The sequence below is a fragment of the Ovis aries genome, chromosome 6, assembly GCF_016772045.2.
Source record: "Ovis aries strain OAR_USU_Benz2616 breed Rambouillet chromosome 6, ARS-UI_Ramb_v3.0, whole genome shotgun sequence".
Classification (NCBI taxonomy): domain Eukaryota; kingdom Metazoa; phylum Chordata; class Mammalia; order Artiodactyla; family Bovidae; genus Ovis; species Ovis aries.
In genome coordinates, this window is record NC_056059.1 from 85,083,176 (window position 1) to 85,106,092 (window position 22,917).

Below are 22,917 nucleotides of genomic sequence, written 5' to 3' on the forward strand. Positions count from 1 at the left end.
CATCACTGACTCAATGGACTTATGTTTGAGCAACCCCTGGAGATAAGTGAAGGGCAGGGAAGCCTATTGTGCTGCAGCACATGGGGTTGCAAAGAGTCGGACATGACTTATTGACTGAATAACAACAAATCATCATGGGTATTATTAAGGGGGAACAGTAATTCAATGTAATCAAGGCTTTCTATGGAAAATGTCTTTCTTCTTTTAACCAAATATTTTACTATTTATTTTTAGGTAGCAAGCCAGTTAGCACCATTCAGAATTTCTGAAAGAAACAAAATTTACATGAAAAAATGTTTTGTGTTTCTTGAGGTTTTTGAACTCTAAACTCCTATACAGAACAAAGAAGCTGCTTAAACACTGTGTTAAGAGACTTGGCCAACTTCAGCCTCACTTCAACCTGTACTGGATTGTAGCTTGTGTCTGTAAAGATAGCCCCAACCATTATGCTGAGTTTTGTTTAAGAAAATGTGATCCCACAAACCACAAAACGTACATTGTCTAATGTACCTTGGCAAACCATTTTTAGTATTTTTCCCACTTACCCTTGTAGTGCTAGTAGTAAAGAACCCATTTGCCAATGCAGGAGACATAAAGAGATGCAGCTTCCATTTCTGGGTCAAGAAGATCCCCTTTAGAAGGAAATGCAACCCCTCCAGTATTCTTGCCTGGAAAATCCCACAGACAGAGAGACCTGACAGGTTACAGGCCATGGGGGTCACAAAAATTTGGATATGACTGAAGCGACTTAGCATATAAGGCACCACTTGCCCTTTTTGTAATTTTCCATTTCTACATAGCACCTCATCCCTTTTTTTTTCCCTTCTCTCACTTCCCCCATAGTCTCTTTGTTCTTTATCTATTCACCCTTTAAAGACCTCAGTCACCTGTGCCTAATTTGAAGCAGAACCTCAGTTTATACTGGAATCTCTGTCTCTCCCTTTATTTAGCAGTTTGAATAAAATTTGTCTTGTTGTTCTTCAATGTGTCTAGCTCTGTTTTTCTTTGACAAGGACATCTATCTTATATTTTTGAATTTTTAATGCAGAAGATGTTTCTGAAAATACATAGTGAAAACAGTCTGTTCAATCTTTTTAAATCAACAGACTGAGATCCTAGCCAGTCTCATTTTTTCATAGTTATGAAATTATATGTAAATTGGTATGAAAAGCAGAATTGATCACTGAAAGATTTATAAAGTTAGAATTGTAAATTTAATATAATCCACTCATATCTTCAGTTACCACTTTTCTTTGTTTTCATGAACAGAACTGACGATTTCAAGAGGAATATTTAAGTATTTATCAAAAACTGCACAGAATTATTTCCATCCATGGAGCTGAATGGATTAACAAACACAATATGTTTAAGAAAGAATAAAATCTTGGGGTAAATCAGGAAAACTCACTTCTTGTTAAATGCGGAGAATAATCTTGGCATAACTTGATCCATAGTAGTTGAATTAAATGGAATAATCTTCCCTATCATGCCTACTAGCCTGAGGTCTCAAAATCTACTTATTTTTCTTCTTCCCTGTCTTAATAAACTTTTGATAGCAAAGCAAGCAACAACTTATGACAAGGAAAATAGCGGTTGCCACACAGGCCAGCTGGAACCCAATCACATCCAGAGAATGGTATCGGTACAAGTTGAGGTCATGGGTGGCTGGTTGCAGGTGCTTAGCTCCTTTGTGGTGCATGACAAATTCAAACCAGAAGACTGCTCAGTCTAGGGACTTCATGGGCTGAGTGATTGATAACCGCATAGCATTCTCTTTATACCTGAATGGAAAACAATGCAATATCAATTTATAGATAGAATTAGAAAAGATAAATATGTGAAATTTCCATGCAGATAGAAGAAATATGTGCCTCATAGACAGGAAGAGTGATAGATTATTTTCTTCAGACACTTTAGCTTATGGGATAAAATTTGTTAAATGAAAAGATTTCAAGCTATGAAGAAAAGAGAGAACATGGGAGAGGAGAAGTATTTATAACCCAGAGAATTTATAACCCAAATTTATAACCCAAAGAATGGGATGAGCTCACAGATGGAAAGAAGAATATAGAAAAGAAATGAGAAAGGAAAAGAAATACATGATCTGAGTGTTCAAAGCTTGAGTTATCCAGTAAGGTTTTGTTAACAGACTTAAGAGACAAGTTTTAAAATACAATCATAATCAAGAAATAGGAGGCAAATCCATGATGAGGTTCAGAGATGTATCCACCCAGAGCTGATCAGGGGTTGTTACTGAGCAGGAATTAATACTGACCTTATTTTTGGTAGTAGTAGCAGTAGTTTTATCAGTTCAGCTGTGACTGACTCTTTGTGACCCCATGAACTATAGCCCTCCAAGCTCCTCTGTCCATGGAATTCTCCAGGCAAGAATACTGGAGTGGGTTGCCATTCCCTTCTCCAGGGGAACTTCCTGACCCAGTATCAAACCCCAGTCTCCTGCATTGCAGGCAGATTCTTTACCATTTGAGCTAAGTTTGGGTTTAGCCTATAAGGAGTATGTCAAGGCTGTATATTGTCACCCTGCTTATTTAACTTCTATGCAGAGTACATCATGAGAAACGCTGGACTGGAAGAAGCACAAGCTGGAATCAAGATTGCCAGGAGAAATATCAATAACCTCAGATACGCAGATGACACCACCCTTATGGCAGAAAGTGAAGAGGAGCTAAAAGCCTCTTGATGAAAGTGAAAGAGGAGAGCGAAAAAGTTGGCTTAAAGCTCAACATTCAGAAAACGAAGATCTTGGCATCTGGCCCCATCACTTCATGGGAAATAGATGGGGAAACAGTAGAAACGGTGTCAGACTTTATTTTTTGGGCTCCAAAATCACTGCAGATGGTGACTGCAGCCATGAAATTAAAAGACGCTTACTCCTTGGAAGAAAATTTATGACCAACCTAGACAGTATATTCAAAAGCAGAGACATTACTTCGCCAACTAAGGTCCGTCTAGTCAAGGCTCTGGTTTTTCCTGTGGTCATGTATGGATGTGAGAGTTGGATTGTGAAGAAGGCTGAGTGCCGAAGAATTGATGCTTTTGAACTATGGTGTTGGAGAAGACTCTTGAGAGTTCCTTGGACTGCAAGGAGATCCAACCAGTCCATTCTGAAGGAGATCAACCCTGGGATTTCTTTGGAAGGAATGATGCTAAAGCTGAAGCTCCAGTACTTTGGCCACCTCATGCGAAGATTTGACTCATTTGAAAAGTCCCTCATGCTGAGAGGGATTGGGGGCAGGAGGAGAAGGGGACGACAGAGGATGAGATGGCTGGATGGCATCACGGACTCGATGGACGTGAGTCTGAGTGAACTCCGTGAGCTGGTGATGGACAGGGAGGCCTGGAGTGTTGCGATTCATGGGGTCGCAAAGAGTCAGACACGACTGAGCGACTGAACGGAACTGAACTGAACTGAGAGGTGGAAAGTGTGGAAGTGGATTGTGTTGGTTTGAAGATACTTATCTTGTTGCCTACATTTTAATTCTTTCTCTTCCTTACTTTTTCCTTTTTAAAAGGAGTGCATAGGAATAGTTTCTTATCTGAGTCTTTGGAGGAATAATAAATTGATTCTTAGAGGTATTCCTAAAATATAATAGCCTTTTAGAAAATGTTTGCTAGTTTTATTGCTTTTACTGTCAGTCACTTTAGAATCTGGAGAAGGCTCAACATTTCACTTCCAGGCTTTGCAGTTACATTTGTTTCTACTGTTGAAATGATGATGGACTAACAGACAAGGAAGAAGGGGTAAAAAAAGAAATATGGCTCAGGAACTCTATCAAAAAATGCTACAACATGGCACTGTAGTGAAAACTATTGAGTTAACTTCTCTTCACATTCTGTAGAAAACACAGGAGAGCACTGGGTTTTTGGGAAGAGGGCAATAAACCAGAAACATTTTTGTTTTACCCTAGGAAAAGACTTGTGGCTACCTGGTGGCTCACCAGTAAAGAATCCGCCTGCAATGCAGGAGATAGTGGGGTCACAAGTTTGATCTCTGGATTGGGAATATCTCCTGGAAGAGGCCATGCAACTCATTCCAGTATTCTGACCTGGAGAATCCCATGGATGGAGGAGCCTGGTGGGTTACAGTCCATGGGGTTGCAAAGAGTTGACACTCCTTGCATGTATGCAGGGAATGACTATAATGAGAAGTTACTGAGTATATGCAAAAGACTCAGTACTGAGTGTAAAGTTTCATAAACATTCAGTATATATCAGGTAATAATTTATTTTCATTTTTGGACGCCACCTTTACAGTACTAAAGATTAAGAAATGTAAAAGATTCTAGAGAGATGTACTTCTAATAAAAACCACCATATGAAAACTGTATCTCTTAAAAAAAAGAATAAAATGTGCTTCTTATGGTACTCATTTAGTCTAATATTTATACTGAAGTAAAAATTAAATAGCACTGATTTTAAGAGAGAAATGTTGATTGTGCTATTATTACCAATATATTCACAAAATGATTTTTCAAAGTCATTATGAAACAAATGGGGAAAAATAGGTACATCACAGTTATGATATTAATAATAAGAGTATTGCTGAAATTAATGTATATCTTTAAATGATTTGATAACCCAATATTCCTGGTTTCAAAATATCTGATTTTTCTACAGGAATATCCCAATGTATCTCTTCAAGTCAATTGCTTTTTGATTTTACATTCTTCCAAATAAGACAAAACAAGCACAACAAAAAAAATCAGAATGTATTTTCACTTAGAAATAGTATCTACATTGTTGTAATTGGGTAAATCAAAAAGTTCTAGCTTTTTGCCACTTATTAGTGATGGAGTCAAAATCATAGTACATAATTGGGATGTCTTAGATGTAAAGGGAATTTGAAATTGACCAAATCATGGTGGCTTACTGAAAATAAACAATCTTAGAAGAGTTGAAAACATTTGAGGAGCTCATTTGCTAAAAGAAATCTGTGACTGTGCAGCTGAGTACTCATAATATTAATTGTTCCTGCTCTAATCTTGTTCTCAATATTTCCTGTTACCTTTGTTAATCCTCCTGTTACAATTGCAGTGATTCATCTCATTCTAATGATTAGCTCTTTCAAAATTTCTCCACTATCCTTAAAACTCTGATAAACTATTTCCCTAAAAGTACTAGAAAAACTTTTGTGACCCTAACAATAAGTTACTGATTACTGTTTTCAAAGTATTGAGCAAATCTTACTCCTCATTGTGTTTATATGAAGACTCACTGCTGCCTTCCTGATCTTCCTATGAAAACTTCTCTAGAAATAGTATCTAGTAAAGAAAAAATTATACTCACAAAGGATTATTAATGGCTTGCTTCTATGCATTAAGAAAATCTGATCTTGACACTGTTTCCAAGTCTAATCTAACAGCTGCTCCCTTGACCTTCATTTGAGGGATGTTATCAGGTTGATCAACAAACATAAGCAGTCTTACCATAGGGATCCCATGGTACATTGGCTAATTAATGCCATTTGTTCTACTATATAAAGGCTTTGGTTTTTCAGTGTCCTAGGATTGAATGAATTTCAGTAAAATTATTAATTATAATATTGAGAAATAAAATAAGATATGAACATTATAAAGTAACTGAAATAAGCAGTGTCTTTTAGATAACAGATGATTATACATATGAAAGCCCGTTTAAATTGCTTCAGAACATAAAGCAAGGAACCCCTAAGTCTGCTGAAGAGGTAAGTGAAGACTTCATAGATGAAGTGCTTTGTCACTTAAACTTCACAAATGAATTCATGATTGGCAGGTGAACACCTTAAAAGAACATTCTGGGTAAAAGAAACCATACGCATAAAAAGGGAACATTCAGAAATATATTCTCTTAAAGAAATAGTGAAGTCATTTAATCTTATAGGAATGGTGTCAAGGCCATGGGAAAGGTAATTGTAGTGACAGTAGAACCTGAGAAAGGAAAAATATTTTCCCATGAAATGTGTAATTGCCTTGAAAAAATGATTGTGGATTTTTTTTCCTGCAAAAAATGAGAGTCACTAGTAATAAAAAAGGAGCTGTTATTTTTCAGTAGCTTTTAAAATACCCCTACATAGTAATGCACAAAATTCTCCAAGCCAGGCCTCAGCAATACATGAACCGTGAACTTCCTGATGTTCAACCTGGTGTTAGAAAAGGCAGGTGAACCAGACATCAAATTGCCAACATCCACTGGATCATCAAAAAGCAAGAGAGTTCCAGAAAAACATATATTTCTTCACTATTGACTATGCCAAAGCTTTTGACTATGTGGATCACAACAAACTGGAAAATTCTGAAAGAGATGAGAATACCAGACCACCTGACCTGCTTCTTGAGAAACCTATATGCAGATCAGGAAGCAACAGTTAGAACTGGACATGGAACAACAGACTGTTTCCAAATAGGAAAAGGAGTACGTCAAGGCTGTATATTGTCACCCTGCTTATTTAACTTCTATGCAGAGTATATCATGAGAAACGCTGGCCTGGATGAAGCACAAGCTGGAATCAAGATTGCTGGGAGAAATATCAGTAACCTCAGATATGCAGATGACACCACCCTTATGGCAAAAAGTGAAGAAGAACTAAAGATCCTCTTGATGAAAGAGGAGAGTGAAACAGTTGGCTTAAAACTCAACATTCAGAAAATGAAGATCATGGCATCTGGTCCCATTACTTCATGGGAAATAGATGGGGAAACAGTAGAAACAGTGTCAGACTTTATTTTGGGGGGGCTCCAAAATCACTGCAGATGGTGATTGCAGCCATGAAATTAAAAGACACTCACTCCTTGGAAGGAAAGTTATGGCCAAATCAGACAGACAGAATATCAAAGAGCAGAGACATTACTTTGCCAACAAAGGTCTCTAGTCAAGGCTGTGGTTTTTCCAGTGGTCATGTATGGATGTGAGAGTTGGACTGTGAAGAAAGATGAGTGCTGAAAAATTGATGTTTTTGACCTGTGGTGTTGGAGAAGATTCTTGAGTGTCCTCTGGACTACAAGGAGATCCAACCAGTACATCCTAAAGGAGATCAGTCCTGGGTGTTCATTGGAAGAACTGATGTTGAATCTGAAATGCCAATAATTTGGCCACCTGAAGCAAGGAGCTGACTCATTTGAAAAGACCCTGATGTTGGGAAAGGTTGAGGGCAGGCAGAGAAGGGGATGACAGAGGATGAGATGGTTGGATAGCATCACCGACTCAATGGACATGAGTTTGGATAAACTCCAGGTGTTGGTGATGGACAAGGAAGCCTTGCATGTTGCGGTCCATGGGATCACAACGTCGGACACAACTGAGCAACTGAACTGAACACAGGAGAAAATAGAGATGTAAGGAAAGAATTAATATATAGAACAATAACTCATGAAGTTACTGAATATTTCACTGTGAGAAGTAATTACAGGCAAAGTATAGATACTTTTTATCTTGAACATAAGGGACATGACCAGGTGTAATACAGTGCCAACTGTCACATTTTCTCCTTTCCTCTTCTAGGGTTGGCAGTAAAAATACAGAGCTAAAGTTTTCTTTTGAGTGTTTCAAAAATAAACTGTTGATAAGTTTGTTTGCTAATGAAGTAAAATCCCTCTGCTCAGCTGTTTTTCATGTTTTTAGCATTTGTTCTGTCAATTTTTACTGAGACGGTCATTCTGGGTGATTCAGCTATACAGCCAAGTATTGGGTCTTAAGGTGTCTGGTTTCTTGCCATTGTATCTCTGTAGAACCTGTTGGGGTAAAGGAAATATCTTATTCAGTGAGTTTAAAGTTATAGTATTAGATTTCTGAAAAGATGAAAAGACAACTAGTTAAATGTCCTCCACATGGTTTGTCAGGAAGCAAGTACAAGAGATCTTATGTCTTGACAACTACTAATGCACTGACATTAGTAGGAATACCCATATTTTACGCACTTATTACTATGTTCAGTCAGGTATGGAATATAATCATGACTTTCTACACATGATGCCATAGACAAATGAAGTTTTCAATGCCAAATTTAGATATTTAAAATAATTGCTAGATGGTCTTTATTCTAATGTAAAAAGACTGGGGAATTTCTAATAATCTATATACTTTATAGCTTTATTTTCTTCTAAATTTCTTAATTTTTATATCTAATTTTCTTAGTTTTCTTAATTTCTTAAATTTTATGTCTTCTACCCTCAACTCTCATAGTTTTACACACATTATTGACAAAGTTTCAGAATTCCTAAGTTTTATAACACTTGGACATTTGTTATATATATATATATTTACTTCCTTAGTGGCTCAGATGGTCAAGTGTCTGCTTACAATGAGGGAGACCTGGGTTCGATCCCTGGGTTGGAAAGATCCTCTGGAGAAGGAAATGGCAACCTACTCCGGTACTCTTGCCTGGAAAATCTCATGGATGGAGGAATCTGGTAGGCTACAGTCCATGGGGTCACAAAGAGTCAGACACGACTGAGTGACTTCACTTTAATACACTAACTGTCATTTTCAAATATGATATTCACTAACGTGCTACAGAAGAGAGTTAACTTATATTCACTTGTTAATATATCTTTTGATAGATATCTTTCACTCTTTTGATATATAAGGAAAATGCATGTGTAATTAGCCATTTAAGAGAAACAACTCTTTCTGTTCATTTATAATTTGGCAATAATAAGTTAATGCTACTTAGGAAGCATACCTTCTTAGATTATAAATTGTAAGCATTACTTCCAAGAAAAATGAAAACTAGTAAGTTTTGTCATGAGCCCAGAGTATTACCACACTTACTAGGTTTGGAAATAGTTTAAATTTAGAAAAGAAGAGCTTGTTGGTAATTTATACATATCAATAAGGTTATTGAAAATATCCAGCCTTGTGATAATAAAATTTATTCATCTGACCTTGAATACTTTAACAACAAACACAAAGCACTGACAGTAACGATCCTTTAGTTTCTATGCTGCTGCTGCTGCTGTTGCTGCTAAGTCGCTTCAGTCGTGTCTGACTCACTGTGACCCCATAGACAGCAGCCCACCAGGCTCCACCGTCCCTGGGATTCTCCAGGCAAGAACACTGGAGTGGGTTGCCATTTCCTCCTCCAAGGCATGAAAGTGAAAAGTGGAAGTGAAGTTTCTATGCCCAGTACCAAAGTAAGGTACCAGTTTTGGAATTCTCAATCAATTCTCATACACTGGATTATAATTTATAGTTTTTAACCTCTATTTGCTATGTGAATATAAAGTAAGTTTATAAAAATTGCATAGGTTATTAGGAGAAGACTACAATATCAGATGTCAAACTAAAAGAGTAGTTCACAAATATTCAAAGACCCCAGTGATATTTTATACATTAGAAAATAAGGTATCACTCTATTTTATGGAAAAAGAGGCTGCTAAATATTTCCATGCCAGTCTTCCTCGTGCCTCACTCCTTCTTATAATCCTTTCTTCCTTCTCTATCAGGAGGGACAATGTGACAGGTTAGAAGCAGAATCCATTAAGGGCCAGACCTTACAATGCACAGGGTTTACTAAAGGGCAAGGCCCTATCTTCCCACTTTCTCTTTAATCTTCCCGCTTCAGACTTTGGCAGGGTTCAGTCAACCAGGGAGGCTGATATTTCTCTTTTTCTAAGTCTTTGTGCTGGTTGGGTATCTGGAGGCAACTTGGGGAGACCTGGCCATCCTTTCTCTGAATAGGACCCTGAGAAGCACACTGGTAGGGCTATTCTAAAATTTAGGAGAAATGAAAGGGGCCAGAGCAAATACATTCTTCATAATGCATTCCAGACTTTTATCATTATTGCATAATATCATTGTGTTACTACACGTACTGTTAAAATTTAACTCTTGAGAACATCTGTATGTGTACTGTCCTCAGGAGCCCTTCATTCAAGAGGAACAAATGACAAAGCAGAATTTGGTGATTTACCTTTCAGTCCACAATCCCATTATAACACCAAAATTGACACTTATCTTTAAATATTTTTCTTTATAATAATGTTAATCCACAGTGTTGTTAATAAAAGACATTCTGTACTACTGTAGCACTTGCTATGAATATTTTGGCTTTTATAAATATCTGAGATAAGTTGGAGCTGTCATAGCAGTTTACCTTTCTTGCAGAAATTGTCTGTAATCTGACTTTTTACATTATTGAAACAAGTCATTAAATAGTTTTTCACTATTAAGCTACTTTGCCTACCTTATGTGGAATCTGGACAAGAGATGATGCAATCATATTGGCTTTTCTTCTTTTATGTTAGTGACCACTGACCCCAAAGAAAATACCATAATACCTTTTTCTCCAGAGCTCTGGGCAAACTCTTCCATATCCTGTGAAAAAAGAATTTGCTTCATCACAAAGGAGCAACAGCATAACAACCAATATTGAAATGATTGCTGCAAACAATTAAAGAGAGAAAAATCAGATATGGTCTGGAATTATTAGAGTTATAGATTTTAAAAAGATGCTACCATCTTAACCATTCCTAAATGTGTGGTTCAGTAGTGTTAAGTGTATTCATATTGTGCAACCAATAACCAGAACTTTATCACCTGGCAAAACTGAAAATCTATGTCATTAAGAAATGCTCTGGCAACCATCACTCTGCTTTGTGTTTCTACAAATATGACCAAGCTATATATACTTTTGAATTTTATGGTACTTGTCTTTCTGGACTGGCTTATGGCACTCAGGGGAAGGTGCATCCAAGTTGTGTGGTGTTTCAGAATTTCCTTTTAAAGGTTGAATAATCGTTTATTGCTTTATTGGTTGAAGGACATTTGGGTTGCTTCAGCCTCTTGGCTCTTGTGAACAGTGCTTTCATGAACATGATGTACAAATATCTCGTTGGCATCCTAGTTTGAATTCTTGTGAATACATTCCCAGAAGTGTAATTGCTGGACTATACGTAAATTCAATTTTTAAGCTTTTTAGGAAACTCCATAGTGTTTTCAATAATGATTGTTTTTTTAACAGACCTCATCCCTGAGATTCTTGAGGTCCTTGGTATAAGGTGAATTTCTAGTGTTATGTGTATCTGTGCACTTGTGTGTATGAGTTAGGAAAGAAAGGAGACAGAGGCAACACACAGTGGTGAAGAGGAGATACTGTAAAACAGTGTTAGACTTAGACTCTTCATCAATATTGTCATTGGTTACTACATAGATTATTGGAAGAAGACCACATAGCAACATAGCAACCCATATTAAATTGTTTATTATTATAGTCCTGCTAAATCATTTCTTTAATTTATTCCAGGGAGATGTTCTGAATACTTTTAAAAAATAAGTCAGTAGTATTTCATTTCCCTATTAACACTAAGAAAAATTATAATTTGAATGATTTATCATTTTCTCATCTCTATACTTTACCTTCTCTTCAGTTCAGTTCAGTCACACAGTCATGTCCGACTCTTTGTGACCCCATGTACCACAACAAGCCAGGCCTCCCTGTCCATCACCAACACTGGGAGTTTACCCAAACTCATGTCCATAGAGTCGGTGATGCCATCCAACCATCTCATCCTCTGTCGTCCCCTTCTACACCGTGCCATCAATCTTTCTAGGCACCAGGGTCTTTTCATATGAGTCAGGTCATCGCATCAGGTGGCCAAAGTATTGGCGTTTCAGATTCAGCATCAGTCCTTCCAAGATTCAACATCAGTCCTTCCAGTGAAAACCCAGGACTGATCTCCTCTAGGATGGACTGGTTGGATCTCCTTGTAGTCCAAGGGATTCACAAGAGTCTTCTCCAACACTACAGTTCAAAAGCATCAAATTTTCAGCATTCAGCTTTCTTAATAGTCCAACTCTCACATCCATACATGACTACTGGAAAAACCATAAGTTGACTAGATGGACCTTTGCTGACAAAGTAATATCTCTGCTTTTTAATATGCTGGCTAACTTGGTCATAACTTTCCTTCCAAGGAGTAAATGTCTTTTAATTTCATGGCTGCAGTCATCATCTGCAGTGATTTTGGAGCCCCCAAAATAAAGTCTGACACTGTTTCCACTGTTTCCCATCTATCTCCCATGAAGTGATGGGACCAGATGCCATAATCTCAATTTTCTGAATGTTGAGCTTTAAGCCAACTTTTTCCACTCTCCTCTTTCACGTTCATCAAGAGGATCTTTAGTTTTTCTTCACTTTCTGCCATAAGGGTGGTGTTATATGTGTATCTGAGGTTATTGATACTTCTCCCAGCAATCTTGATTCCAGCTTGTGTTTCTTCCAGGCCAGTGTTTCTCATGATGTACTCTGAATATAAGTTAAATAAGCAGGGTGACAACATAACAGCCTTGAAATACTCCTTTTCCAATTTGGAACCAGTCTATTGTTTTGTGTCCAGTTCTAACTGATGCTTCCTGACCTGCATATAGGTTTCTCAAGAGGCAGATCAGGTGGTCTGGTATTCCCATCTTTCAGAATTTTCCACAGTTTGTTGTGATCCACATAGTCAAAGGCTTTGGCCTAGTTAATAAAGCAGAAATACATGATTTTCTGGAACTCTGTTCTTTATTTGATAAGCCAGCGAATGTTAGCAATTTGATCTCTGGTTCTTCTGCCTTTTCTAAATCCAGTTTGAACATCTGGAGGTTCATGGTTCATGTATTGCTGAAGCCTGGCTTGGAGAATTTTGAGCATTACTTTGCTAGTGTGTGAGATGTGTATAATTGTGCGATAGTCTGAGCATTCTTTGGTATTGCCTTTCATTGGGATTGCAATGAACCCTGACCTTTTCCAGTCCATGGCCACTGCTAAGTTTTCCAAGTTTGCTGGCATATTGTGTGCAGCACTTTCACAGCATCATCTTTCAGGGTTTGAAATAGCTCAACTGGAATTCCATCACCTCCACTAGCTTTGTTTGTAGTGATGCTTCCTAACGCCCACTTGACTTCACATTCCAGGATGTCTGGCTCTAGGTGAGTGATCATATCATTGTGATTATCTGGGTCGTGAATATCTTCTTTGTACAGTTCTTCTGTGTGTTCTTGCCACCTTTTCTTAATAACTTCTGCTTCTGTTAGGTCCATACCATTTCTGTACTTTATTGAGCCCATCTTTGCATGAAATGTTCCCTTAGTACCTCTAACTTTCTTGAAGAGAGATCTAGTCTTTCCCAGTCTAATGTTTTCCTCTATTTCTCTGCACTGATCACTGAGGAAGGCTTTCTTATGTCTCCTTGCTATTCTTTGGAACTCTGCATTCAAACGTATATATCTTTCCTTTCCTCCTTTTCTTTTGGCTTCTCTTCTTTTCACAGCTTTTTGTACGGCCTCCTCAGATAGCCATTTTGCTTTTTTGGCATTTCTCTTTCTTGGGGATGGTCTTGCTTACTGTCTTCAGTACAAGATCACGAACTTCCATCCCTAGTTCATCAGGCACTCTGTCTATCAGATCTAGTCCCTTGAGTCTATTTCTCACTTCCACTGTGATGATCTGAGCCACAGTCACTCCTGGTTTATATTTGCTGACTGTATAGAGCTTCTCCATCTTTGGCTGCAAAGAATATAATCAATCTGATTTCAGTGTTGGCCATCTGGTGACATCCATGTGTAGTCTTCTCTTGTGTTGCTGGAAGAGGGTGTTTGCTATGACCAGTGCATTCTCTTGGCAAAACTCTATTAGCTTTTGCCCTGCTTCATTCTGTACTCCAAGGCCAAATTTGCCTGTTACTCCAGGTGTTTCTTGACTTCCTACTTTTGCATTCCAGTCCCCCATAATGAAAAGTACATCTTTTTTAGGTGTTAGTTCTTGTAGGTCTTTATAGAACCATTTAATTTGAGCTTCAGCATTACTGGTTGGGACATAGACTTGGATTACCATGATATTGAATTGTTTGCCTTGGAAACAAACAGAGATCATTTTGTCATTTTTGAGATTGCATCTAAGTACTGCATTTCAGACTCTTTTGTTGACTATGATGGTTTCTCCATTTCTTCTAATGAATTCCTGCCCACAATAGCAGATATAATGGTCATCTGAGTTAAATTCACCCATTCCAGTCCATTTTAGTTTGCTGATTCCTAGAATGTCAATGTTCACTCTTGCCATCTCCTGTTTGACCACTTCCAATTTGCCTTGATTCATGGACCTAACATTCCAGGTTCCTATGCAAAATTCCTCTTTACAGCATTGTACTTTACTTCCATCACCAGTCCTATCCACAACTGAGTGTTGTTTTTGCTTTGGCTCCATCCCTTTATTCTTTCTGGAGCTATTTCTCCAGTGATCTTCAGTAGCATATTGGGCACCTACTGACCTTGGGAGTTCATCTTTCTGTGTCTTATCTTTTTGCCTTTTCATAGCGTTCCTGAGGTTCTCAAGGTAGAATACTGAAGTGCTATTTCCTTCTCCAGTGGACCAGATTTTGCCAGCTCCTGGTTACTAGCATATTGCTCTCTGCTTTTACCTTTGACTATTTTAGATTCTACATATAAGTGATATCATATGGAATATGTCTTTCTCTGTCTCTTCAAAAAGATAAAAAGAAATGAGAATCTCTGACTAGACTAATCAGGAAAAATGACAATCGTGTTGTAATTGAAAATCAATTTTGATTCAATTAATTAGGCACAGGTGGCTAGCACACATTAGTTTATAGATGATATCTAATAGTAAAAAAATATAATAGTAATAACAACAGTTAGCATTTCTTCTAGATCCTTGAATATGTGCCAGTCACATTTTGGAAGTTTCAAATGTACTAAAAAATTTTCCCACAACAACAATGGGAGGTTGGCTCTAGGATTTTAAGAGTGAGTGGTTATATCTCTGTGAACACCGCAGTCTAGTTTCCATCATTGTTGCCTATATCTCACGAAACCTGCTAAATGGTGTCCCTTCTGCTCTTGGCCCTTTGCAATCCAACCCAGTGACTACATCCTGTGATTTTTTTAAAAATAAAATGTGATCCTATCTCTTCTTTTCTTAACTCTTTTAACTTTCTCCCAATTCTTCTACTAGATATTTCAAATTCCTTATGATGATCTCTCTTCAACTTATTTCTTCAACATCATCTGCCTCTTACTCAGCCTCTTTCCATTTAGACTAAGCTTGAACTTCTTGGAAACTGTCATTACTATTCTACCTGCTTTTCTTTCATGTCTGCACCCCAGCCCTATCCCTTTTACCTATCCCTGAACATCCTTCAGATTTCACCTTACTTATCAGTGCTTCAGAGATAATTTCCATAATTCCTACTGGATATTTCAATAGCCTGTGTGAAAGTGAAAATGTTAGTCGATCAGTCGTGTCCCACTCTTTGCGATCTCATGGACTTCAGCCTGCTAGGCTCCTAGTCCATGGGATTCTGCAGGCAAGAATACTGGAGTGGATTGCCATTCCATTCTCTAAAAATTTTCCCAATTCAGGAATTGAACCCAGGTCTCCCTCATTGCAAGCAGATTCTTCACCATCTGAGCCACCAGGGTAGGAATTTCCTTATGATACCGAGCATGAAATTTTTATGACTTTCTTGTATTCTGGCTTTCCAGGTAGAGTGCCAAGTGGCACAAGCTGGCTTTACACCATTTCTCTATATTAGCACTCACTTCTGGAATATGCTAATCATTGAACAATTATTCTTTTAATGAATGTCTGATGTTTTATTATCTGTTGAATAATGAAGACTTTCATTTTTTTTTCATATATTCTCAAAATTCCCAGGTATCCCATTTGATTCTGTAATGATAATTAAATTCATACACTTGAGTTGGTATAGGAATTTCTTAGAGTTTTTAATTGGCTGGTAATTTTATCAAGCTTCTCACATCCAACTCACTCTAATCAAACATTCTAAATTAAGAAAGCAGAATTATTTCTGTTGAAAATGCAAAGTAAACAATGCAAAACAGGAATACCTTAGGCAGAGATTTGGCAGGTTTGCAGAGGAGGGCTCCAACAAATTCAAAATTTGGTAGCACTGGGAGTGGAAATTCTAAATCCCAGTAGGTTCGAATGAGCCATATTTCAGCCATTTTCCAATCATTGTCTCATATGTTGTAGTGGGTCTTCCTGAAAGGAGAACAAAAACAAATCTTAGAGGAAGTGACAATATTGTCAAATGCATATATTAGGTGATTTTTGGAAAAGAGCTTAGAGTACTTTAGCAAAGATGTTTTGAAGTGTCTGTTTTTTGATAAGGCAAACATATATGTGCATGTATAATATACAATATGCACGTGCCTGGCAAGTTGCTTCTGTCATGTCTGATTCTTTACAACCCTGTGGACATAGCCATCCAGGTTCCTATAGGATTCTCCAGGCAAGAATACTGGAGTGGATTGCCATTGTCTCCACCAGAGGATCTTCTGGACACAGGGGAGCCAGGGGGTGATGGTGGTGGTGGGGATGGGTGTGGGTGGGATGGGCAAAGGATTTTCTATTTTTTGCCCTCAGTTTTTAAAGATAGCTTTATCTGACATAGAATTTTTGGCTGATGGTTTTGTCTTTCAACACTTTGAATATATCATTTCACTGACATAGAGCATCCATAGTTTCTGATGAGATATAAGTAGTATCTTATTGGAGTTTACTAGTATGGATATATTATCTTCCATTACTGCTTTAAGATTTTCTATCTTTAGTCTTCAACATTTCACTAGTGTCTGTGTATGACTCTCCCATGTTTATCCTCCTTGGAATTGATTGAAACACTGGGATATGTAGACTGATATCATTCATCATATTTAGGATGTTTTCTGCCATTATTTTTTGAATATTTTGCTTTGCCTATTTTCCTTATAGCACTCCTATTTTGTGTATGTTACTGTGTTGGTTTATATCCCACAGTTTGCTACCCTTGTGTTCATTTCTCTTTATTCTTTTATATTTGTATTCTTTTGATTCTATTATCTTATTGATCTATATTGAATTTGCTGGCTTTTTCATCTGTGGCTTCAACTTGACTACTGACTACCTCTAGTGAATTTTTTCCAGTATTGTAATTTTCAACTCTAAAATTTTCATTTGATACTTTTGAAAACATGATTTCTATCCTCTACTTTGTATCTCTTACTTTCTTGGGCTCCAAAATCACGGTGGGTAGTGACTACAGCCATGAAATTAAAACATGATTGCTCCTTGGGAGAAATGCTATGACAAACCTAGACAGCACATTCAGAAGCAGAACATTGCTTTGTTGACAAAGGTCCATATAGTCAAAGCTATGGTTTTTCCAGTAGTCATGTATGCATATGAGAGTTGGATGATAAAGAAGGCTGAGTATCCAATAATTGATGCTTTTCAACTGTGAGAAGCCTCTTTAGAGTCATTTGGACAGCAAGGAGATCAAACCAGTTAATCCTAAAGGGAAATCAACCCCGAATATTCATTGGAAGGACTGATGCTGAAGCTAAAGCTCCAATACTTTGGCCACCTGATGTGAAAAGCTGACTCATTGGAAAAGACCATGATGCTGAAAAAGACTGAGGGCAGGAGGATAGTGGGTGACAGAAGATGAGATGGTTGAATGGCATCACCGCCTTGATGGACATGAGTTTGAGCAAACTCTGGGAGATAGTGAAGAACAGGAAGCCTGGCATGCTGCAGTGCATGGGGTCACAAAGAGTCAGACGTGACTGAATGACTGAGAAACAACAATCTCTGACGTATAGATTCTGTTGGATGGGACATTATCTTTATACTTCTCTTTCTGTCTTAAGAATGGTTACTGAAGGTGGGTTGCATGCTTTTAGGAATTCAAAGTCCTCCATTTAGGTGTAATATAAGGATTCACAATGGTCTCACGGTCATTTGCCTGGGTGCGTCTTATGTCACTTCAGTCATGTCTGACTCTTTGTGACCCCATGGACTGTAGCCCACCAGGCTCCTCTGTCCATTGGATTCTCCAGGCAAGAATACTGGAGACGGTTGAATGCCCTTACTCCAGCAGATCTTCCCAACCTAGGGATTGAATCCACATCTCTCATGTCTTCTGAATTAGCCGTCAGGTTCTTTTCCACTAGTGCCACCTGGGAAGCCTGCGATGGTTTATATATATGTATATGTGTGTGTATATACACACACACACACACACACATACACACACATTAATGTGTATATTTAGTTTATCATTTCTTGAGTGTTTTGCTTTTCTCATAGTTTCCTTTGGGTCATTGGACACAATTTGCAATAGCTAATCTGAAGTTTTCCCCTGTTTGAACTATTAGTCTCTCTCATAGTCAGTTTCTATTGCATTTTTCCCCCACACGGAGGTCACATTTCCATTTTTATTTATATGTATGGTGAAATTTTTGTTAAACGGTAACGTTTAGGTAATAACAGTATAGCAAGTTTGAATATTGATCCTCTCCAGGTCCATGTATTTTTCCTGCTATTCGTTCAGTAACTGAATGGACTATTTTAGTGAAGTCTTTTTCCTCTACTGTGTTAAAGCTATGATATGACTGCTTGGAAGGTGCAGCCTTTGGCATACTCACATTCCCTGGGCTGATAGCGGTTATAGTGGGACACTCTTTTGACTGTCTCTATTTTTAACTGTTACCCCTCACTAGTTGTTGGGTGATTGTGCTATAGTTTTGGATAACATCTTGAAGTATAAATTGCTCCAGTATCTGACTCCAAAAAGTTCAGATATTTTTTCAGGGATACTTTGGAAGTCAGTGTCTGATGTGTGTTCTGACCTCAGAAAGGCTCTTCTCAGCTCTGTCTTCCATTGGTTTTCTAGGGTTTCTGGTAACTTCCCAGTGGTTTAGCTTCTATCTGTCTTAAAGCAACCAGCTTCCTCTTAGCTTCTTAGCAACAAATTCTTTCATAGCTTGTGGGCACTCATAGGCTTGAACTTCCCACTAAGTGCGAGTTGCTCAGTCATGTCGACTCTTTGCGACCCAAGGGACTGTAGTCCCTGGAATTCTCCAGGCCAGAATACTGGAGTGGGTAGCCTTTCCCTTATCCAGGGGATCTTCGCAACCCAGGGATCAAACCAAGATCTCCCTCATTGCAGGCAGACTCTTTAACAGCTGAGTTACAATGGAAGCCCCAAAATACTGGAGTGAGTGGCCTATCCCTTCTCCAACGGATGTTCCTGACCCAGTAGTCAAATTGGGGTTTTCTTGAATTGCAGGTAGATTCTTTGCCAACTGAGCTATCAGGGAAGCCCTGACCTTCCCACAGTCTGATTCAAATAAAATGAGTTGATGTTTGGCAAAACCAATACAATATTGTAAAGGAATTAATGTCCAATTAAAATAAATAAATTTATATTAAAAAAATATGAGTGCCTTGAGAATAACTTGGAGCTCTGTGTTTTATGCTTTGAATCTCCCTCTGATCAAACTCTCTGAACCTTGGCTTCCAGAGCTGGGGATATGGACACTGGCACACTTCTATCTCTCTTACATCCTTCTTTTAGGTATAAATAATAGTGTCTATTTTTAGTTTGCCTCTTTCATTATGGAAGCTGCGTTCTATGAATGAGCTGAGGAAATGACTATCTGCAATTCACTGTACTCAATATGCTGTACCTAAATTGAATCTTTGCCGTTTGAGTGTGGCTGAGAGGAAGAAGGAGAACCTTGTTGACCACTCTTGCCTGGAACTTAGCCTCTGTAACACACAGCTGAGATATGCGTGTGTGTGTGTGTGTGTGTGTGTGTGTGTAATTCAAGTGGCTTGACCCTTCTAAGAAGATGCTATAGCACTCAAAAGGAGTTGTGAGGAGTGAGAGCTGTGTGTTCTTTCTGAACCTACTTAGAGTGGAATCTATTTTTCTGATTAAGGATAGTGAGAGAAGGAGCCATTTGAGGTTTAAATGGCGCAGGATTTCGGTGGTTTTACTGTTCTAATGTTTTTCTGGAATAAATGTGTCTTTACTGTATGTCTTCAGGACAACTTCTAGACACTTTAAATAGCTGTTTAAAGCACAATTTCCTTTAGTTATTCTTGTTTCATGTAAGAGCTGGTCCATGGAATATGTCATGGTGCCATTTTAAGAAGAAGGAGGTTCAAAGTGTTGTGAAATTTCTCTACATTCTGCTTCTTTAATATATTCAATGGAATGTAGATGTCAGTTTGCTAGGGCTGAGATGAGTGAGTGGGAAGTAACTATCTAATGGGTACATAGTTGCTTTTGGGAGATGAAAAGACCCTGGATCTAGATAGAGGTGATAGTTGCACATAGTGTAATTCATTAACTGAAGTATACAATTTATAATGCTTAAAAGATGAATTTCGTGTTATATAAATTTAACCTCACTGGCAGAATCACAAATGGGTGCCACCAGGATTTGGCTCAGAGTTCAGTTCAGTTCAGTTCAGTCACTCAATCTTGTCCGACTCTTTGCAACCCCATGAATCTCAGCACGCCAGGCCTCCCTGTCCATCATCAACTCCTGGAGTTCACTCAGACTCAGGTCCATCGAGTCAGTGATGCCATCCAGCCATCTCATCCTCTGTCGTCCCCTTCTCCTCCTGCCCCCAATCCCTTCCAGCATCAGAGTCTTTTCCAATGAGTCAACTCTTCTCATGAGGTGGCCAAAGTACTGGAGTTTCAGCTTTAGCATCATTCCTTCCAAAGAAATCCCAGGGCTGATCTCCTTCAGAATGGACTGGTTGGATCTCCTTGCAGTCCAAGGGACTCTCAAGATCCTTCTCCAACACCACAGTTCAGAAGCATCAATTCTTCGGCGCTCAGCCTTCTTCACAGTCCAACTCTCACATCCATACATGACTACTGGAAAAACCATAGCCTTGACTAGACCTTTGTTGGCAAAGTAATGTCTCTGCTTTTTTTTTTTTTTTTTTTTAATTTTATTTATTTTTATTTTTTAAATTTTAAAATCTTTAATTCTTACATGCATTCCCAAACATGAACCTCCCTCCCACCTCCCCTCCCCATAACATCTTTCTGGGTCATCCCCATGCACCAGCCCCAAGCATGCTGCATCCTGCGTCAGACATAGACTGGCGATTCAATTCACATGATAGTATACATGTTAGAATGTCATTCTCCCAAATCATCCCACCCTCTCCCTCTCCCTCTGAGTCCAAAAGTCCGTTATACACATCTGTGTCTCTTTCCCTGTCTTGCATACAGGGTCGTCACTGCCATCTTCCTAAATTCCATATATATGTGTTAGTATACTGTATTGGTGTTTTTCTTTCTGGCTTACTTCACTCTGTATAATCGGCTCCAGTTTCATCCATCTCATCAGAACTGATTCAAATGAATTCTTTTTAACTGCTGAGTAATACTCCATTGTGTATATGTACCACAGCTTTCTTATCCATTCATCTGCTGATGGACATCTAGGTTGTTTCCATGTCCTGGCTATTATAAACAGTGCTGCAATGAACATTGGGGTACATGTGTCTCTTTCAATTCTGGTTTCCTCGGTGTGTATGCCCAGAAGTGGGATTGCTGGGTCATAAGGGAGTTCTATTTGCAATTTTTAAGGAATCTCCACACTGTTCTCCATAGTGGCTGTACTAGTTTGCATTCCCACCAACAGTGTAGGAGGGTTCCCTTTTCTCCACACCCTCTCCAGCATTTATTGCTTGCAGATTTTGGATCGCAGCCATTCTGACTGGTGTGAAGTGGTACCTCATTGTGGTTTTGATTTGCATTTCTCTAATAATGAGTGATGTTGAGCATCTTTTCATGTGTTTGTTAGCCATCCGTATGTCTTCTTTGGAGAAATGTCTATTTAGTTCTTTGGCCCATTTTTTGATTGGGTCGTTTATTTTCTGGAGTTGAGCTGCAGAAGTTGCTTGTATATTTTGAGATTAGTTGTTTGTCAGTTGCTTCATTTGCTATTATTTTCTCCCATTCAGATGGCTGTCTTTTCACCTTGCTTATATTTTCCTTTGTTGTGCAGAAGCTTTTAATTTTAATTAGATCCCATTTGTTTATTTTTGCTTTTATTTCCAGCATTCTGGGAGGTGGATCATAGAGGATCCTGCTGTGATTTATGTCTGAGAGTGTTTTGCCTATGTTCTCCTCTAGGAGTTTTATAGTTTCTGATCTTACATTTAGATCTTTAATCCATTTTGAGTTTATTTTTGTGTATGGTGTTAGAAAGTGATCTAGTTTCATTCTTTTACAAGTGGTTGACCAGTTTTCCCAGCACCACTTGTTAAAGAGATTGTCTTTACTCCATTGTATATTCTTGCCTCCTTTGTCAAAGATAAGGTGTTCATATGTGTGTGGATTTATCTCTGGGCTTTCTATTTTGTTCCATTGATCTATATGTCTGTCTTTGTGCCAGTACCATACTGTCTTGATGACTGTGGCTTTGTAGTAGAGTCTGAAGTCAGGCAAGTTGATTCCTCCAGTTCCATTCTTCTTTCTCAAGATTGCTTTGGCTATTCGAGGTTTTTTGTATTTCCATACAAAGCTTGAGATTATTTGTTCTAGTTCTGTGAAAAATGTGGCTGGTAGCTTGATAGGGATTGCATTGAATTTGTAAATTGCTTTGGGTAGTATACTCATTTTCACTATATTGATTCTTCCAATCCATGAACATGGTATATTTCTCCATCTATTAGTGTCCTCTTTGATTTCTTTCATCAGTGTTTTATAGTTTTCTATATATAGGTCTTTAGTTTCTTTAGGTAGATATATTCCTAAGTATTTTATTCTTTTCGTTGCAATGGTGAATGGAATTGTTTCCTTAATTTCTTTTTCTACTTTCTCATTATTCGTGTATAGGAATGCAAGGGATTTCTGTGTGTTGATTTTATATCCTGCAACTTTACTATATTCATTGATGAGCTCTAGTAATTTTCTGGTGGAGTCTTTAGGGTTTTCCATGTAGAGGATCATGTCATCTGCAAACAGTGAGAGTTTTACTTCTTCTTTCCAATTTGGATTCCTTTTATTTCTTTTCTGCTCTGATTGCTGTGGCCAAAACTTCCAGAACTATGTTGAATAGTAGTGGTGAAAGTGGGCACCCTTGTCTTGTTCCTGACTT

General features: G+C 38.1%; 1 pseudogene; it reads right to left on the reverse strand.

Moving 5' to 3' along the window:
* Positions 1–1,513: 1,513 nt before the first annotated feature.
* LOC101122280 (UDP-glucuronosyltransferase 2B31-like) lies at positions 1,514–19,925 on the reverse strand (annotated as a pseudogene).
* Positions 19,926–22,917: the final 2,992 nt, after the last annotated feature.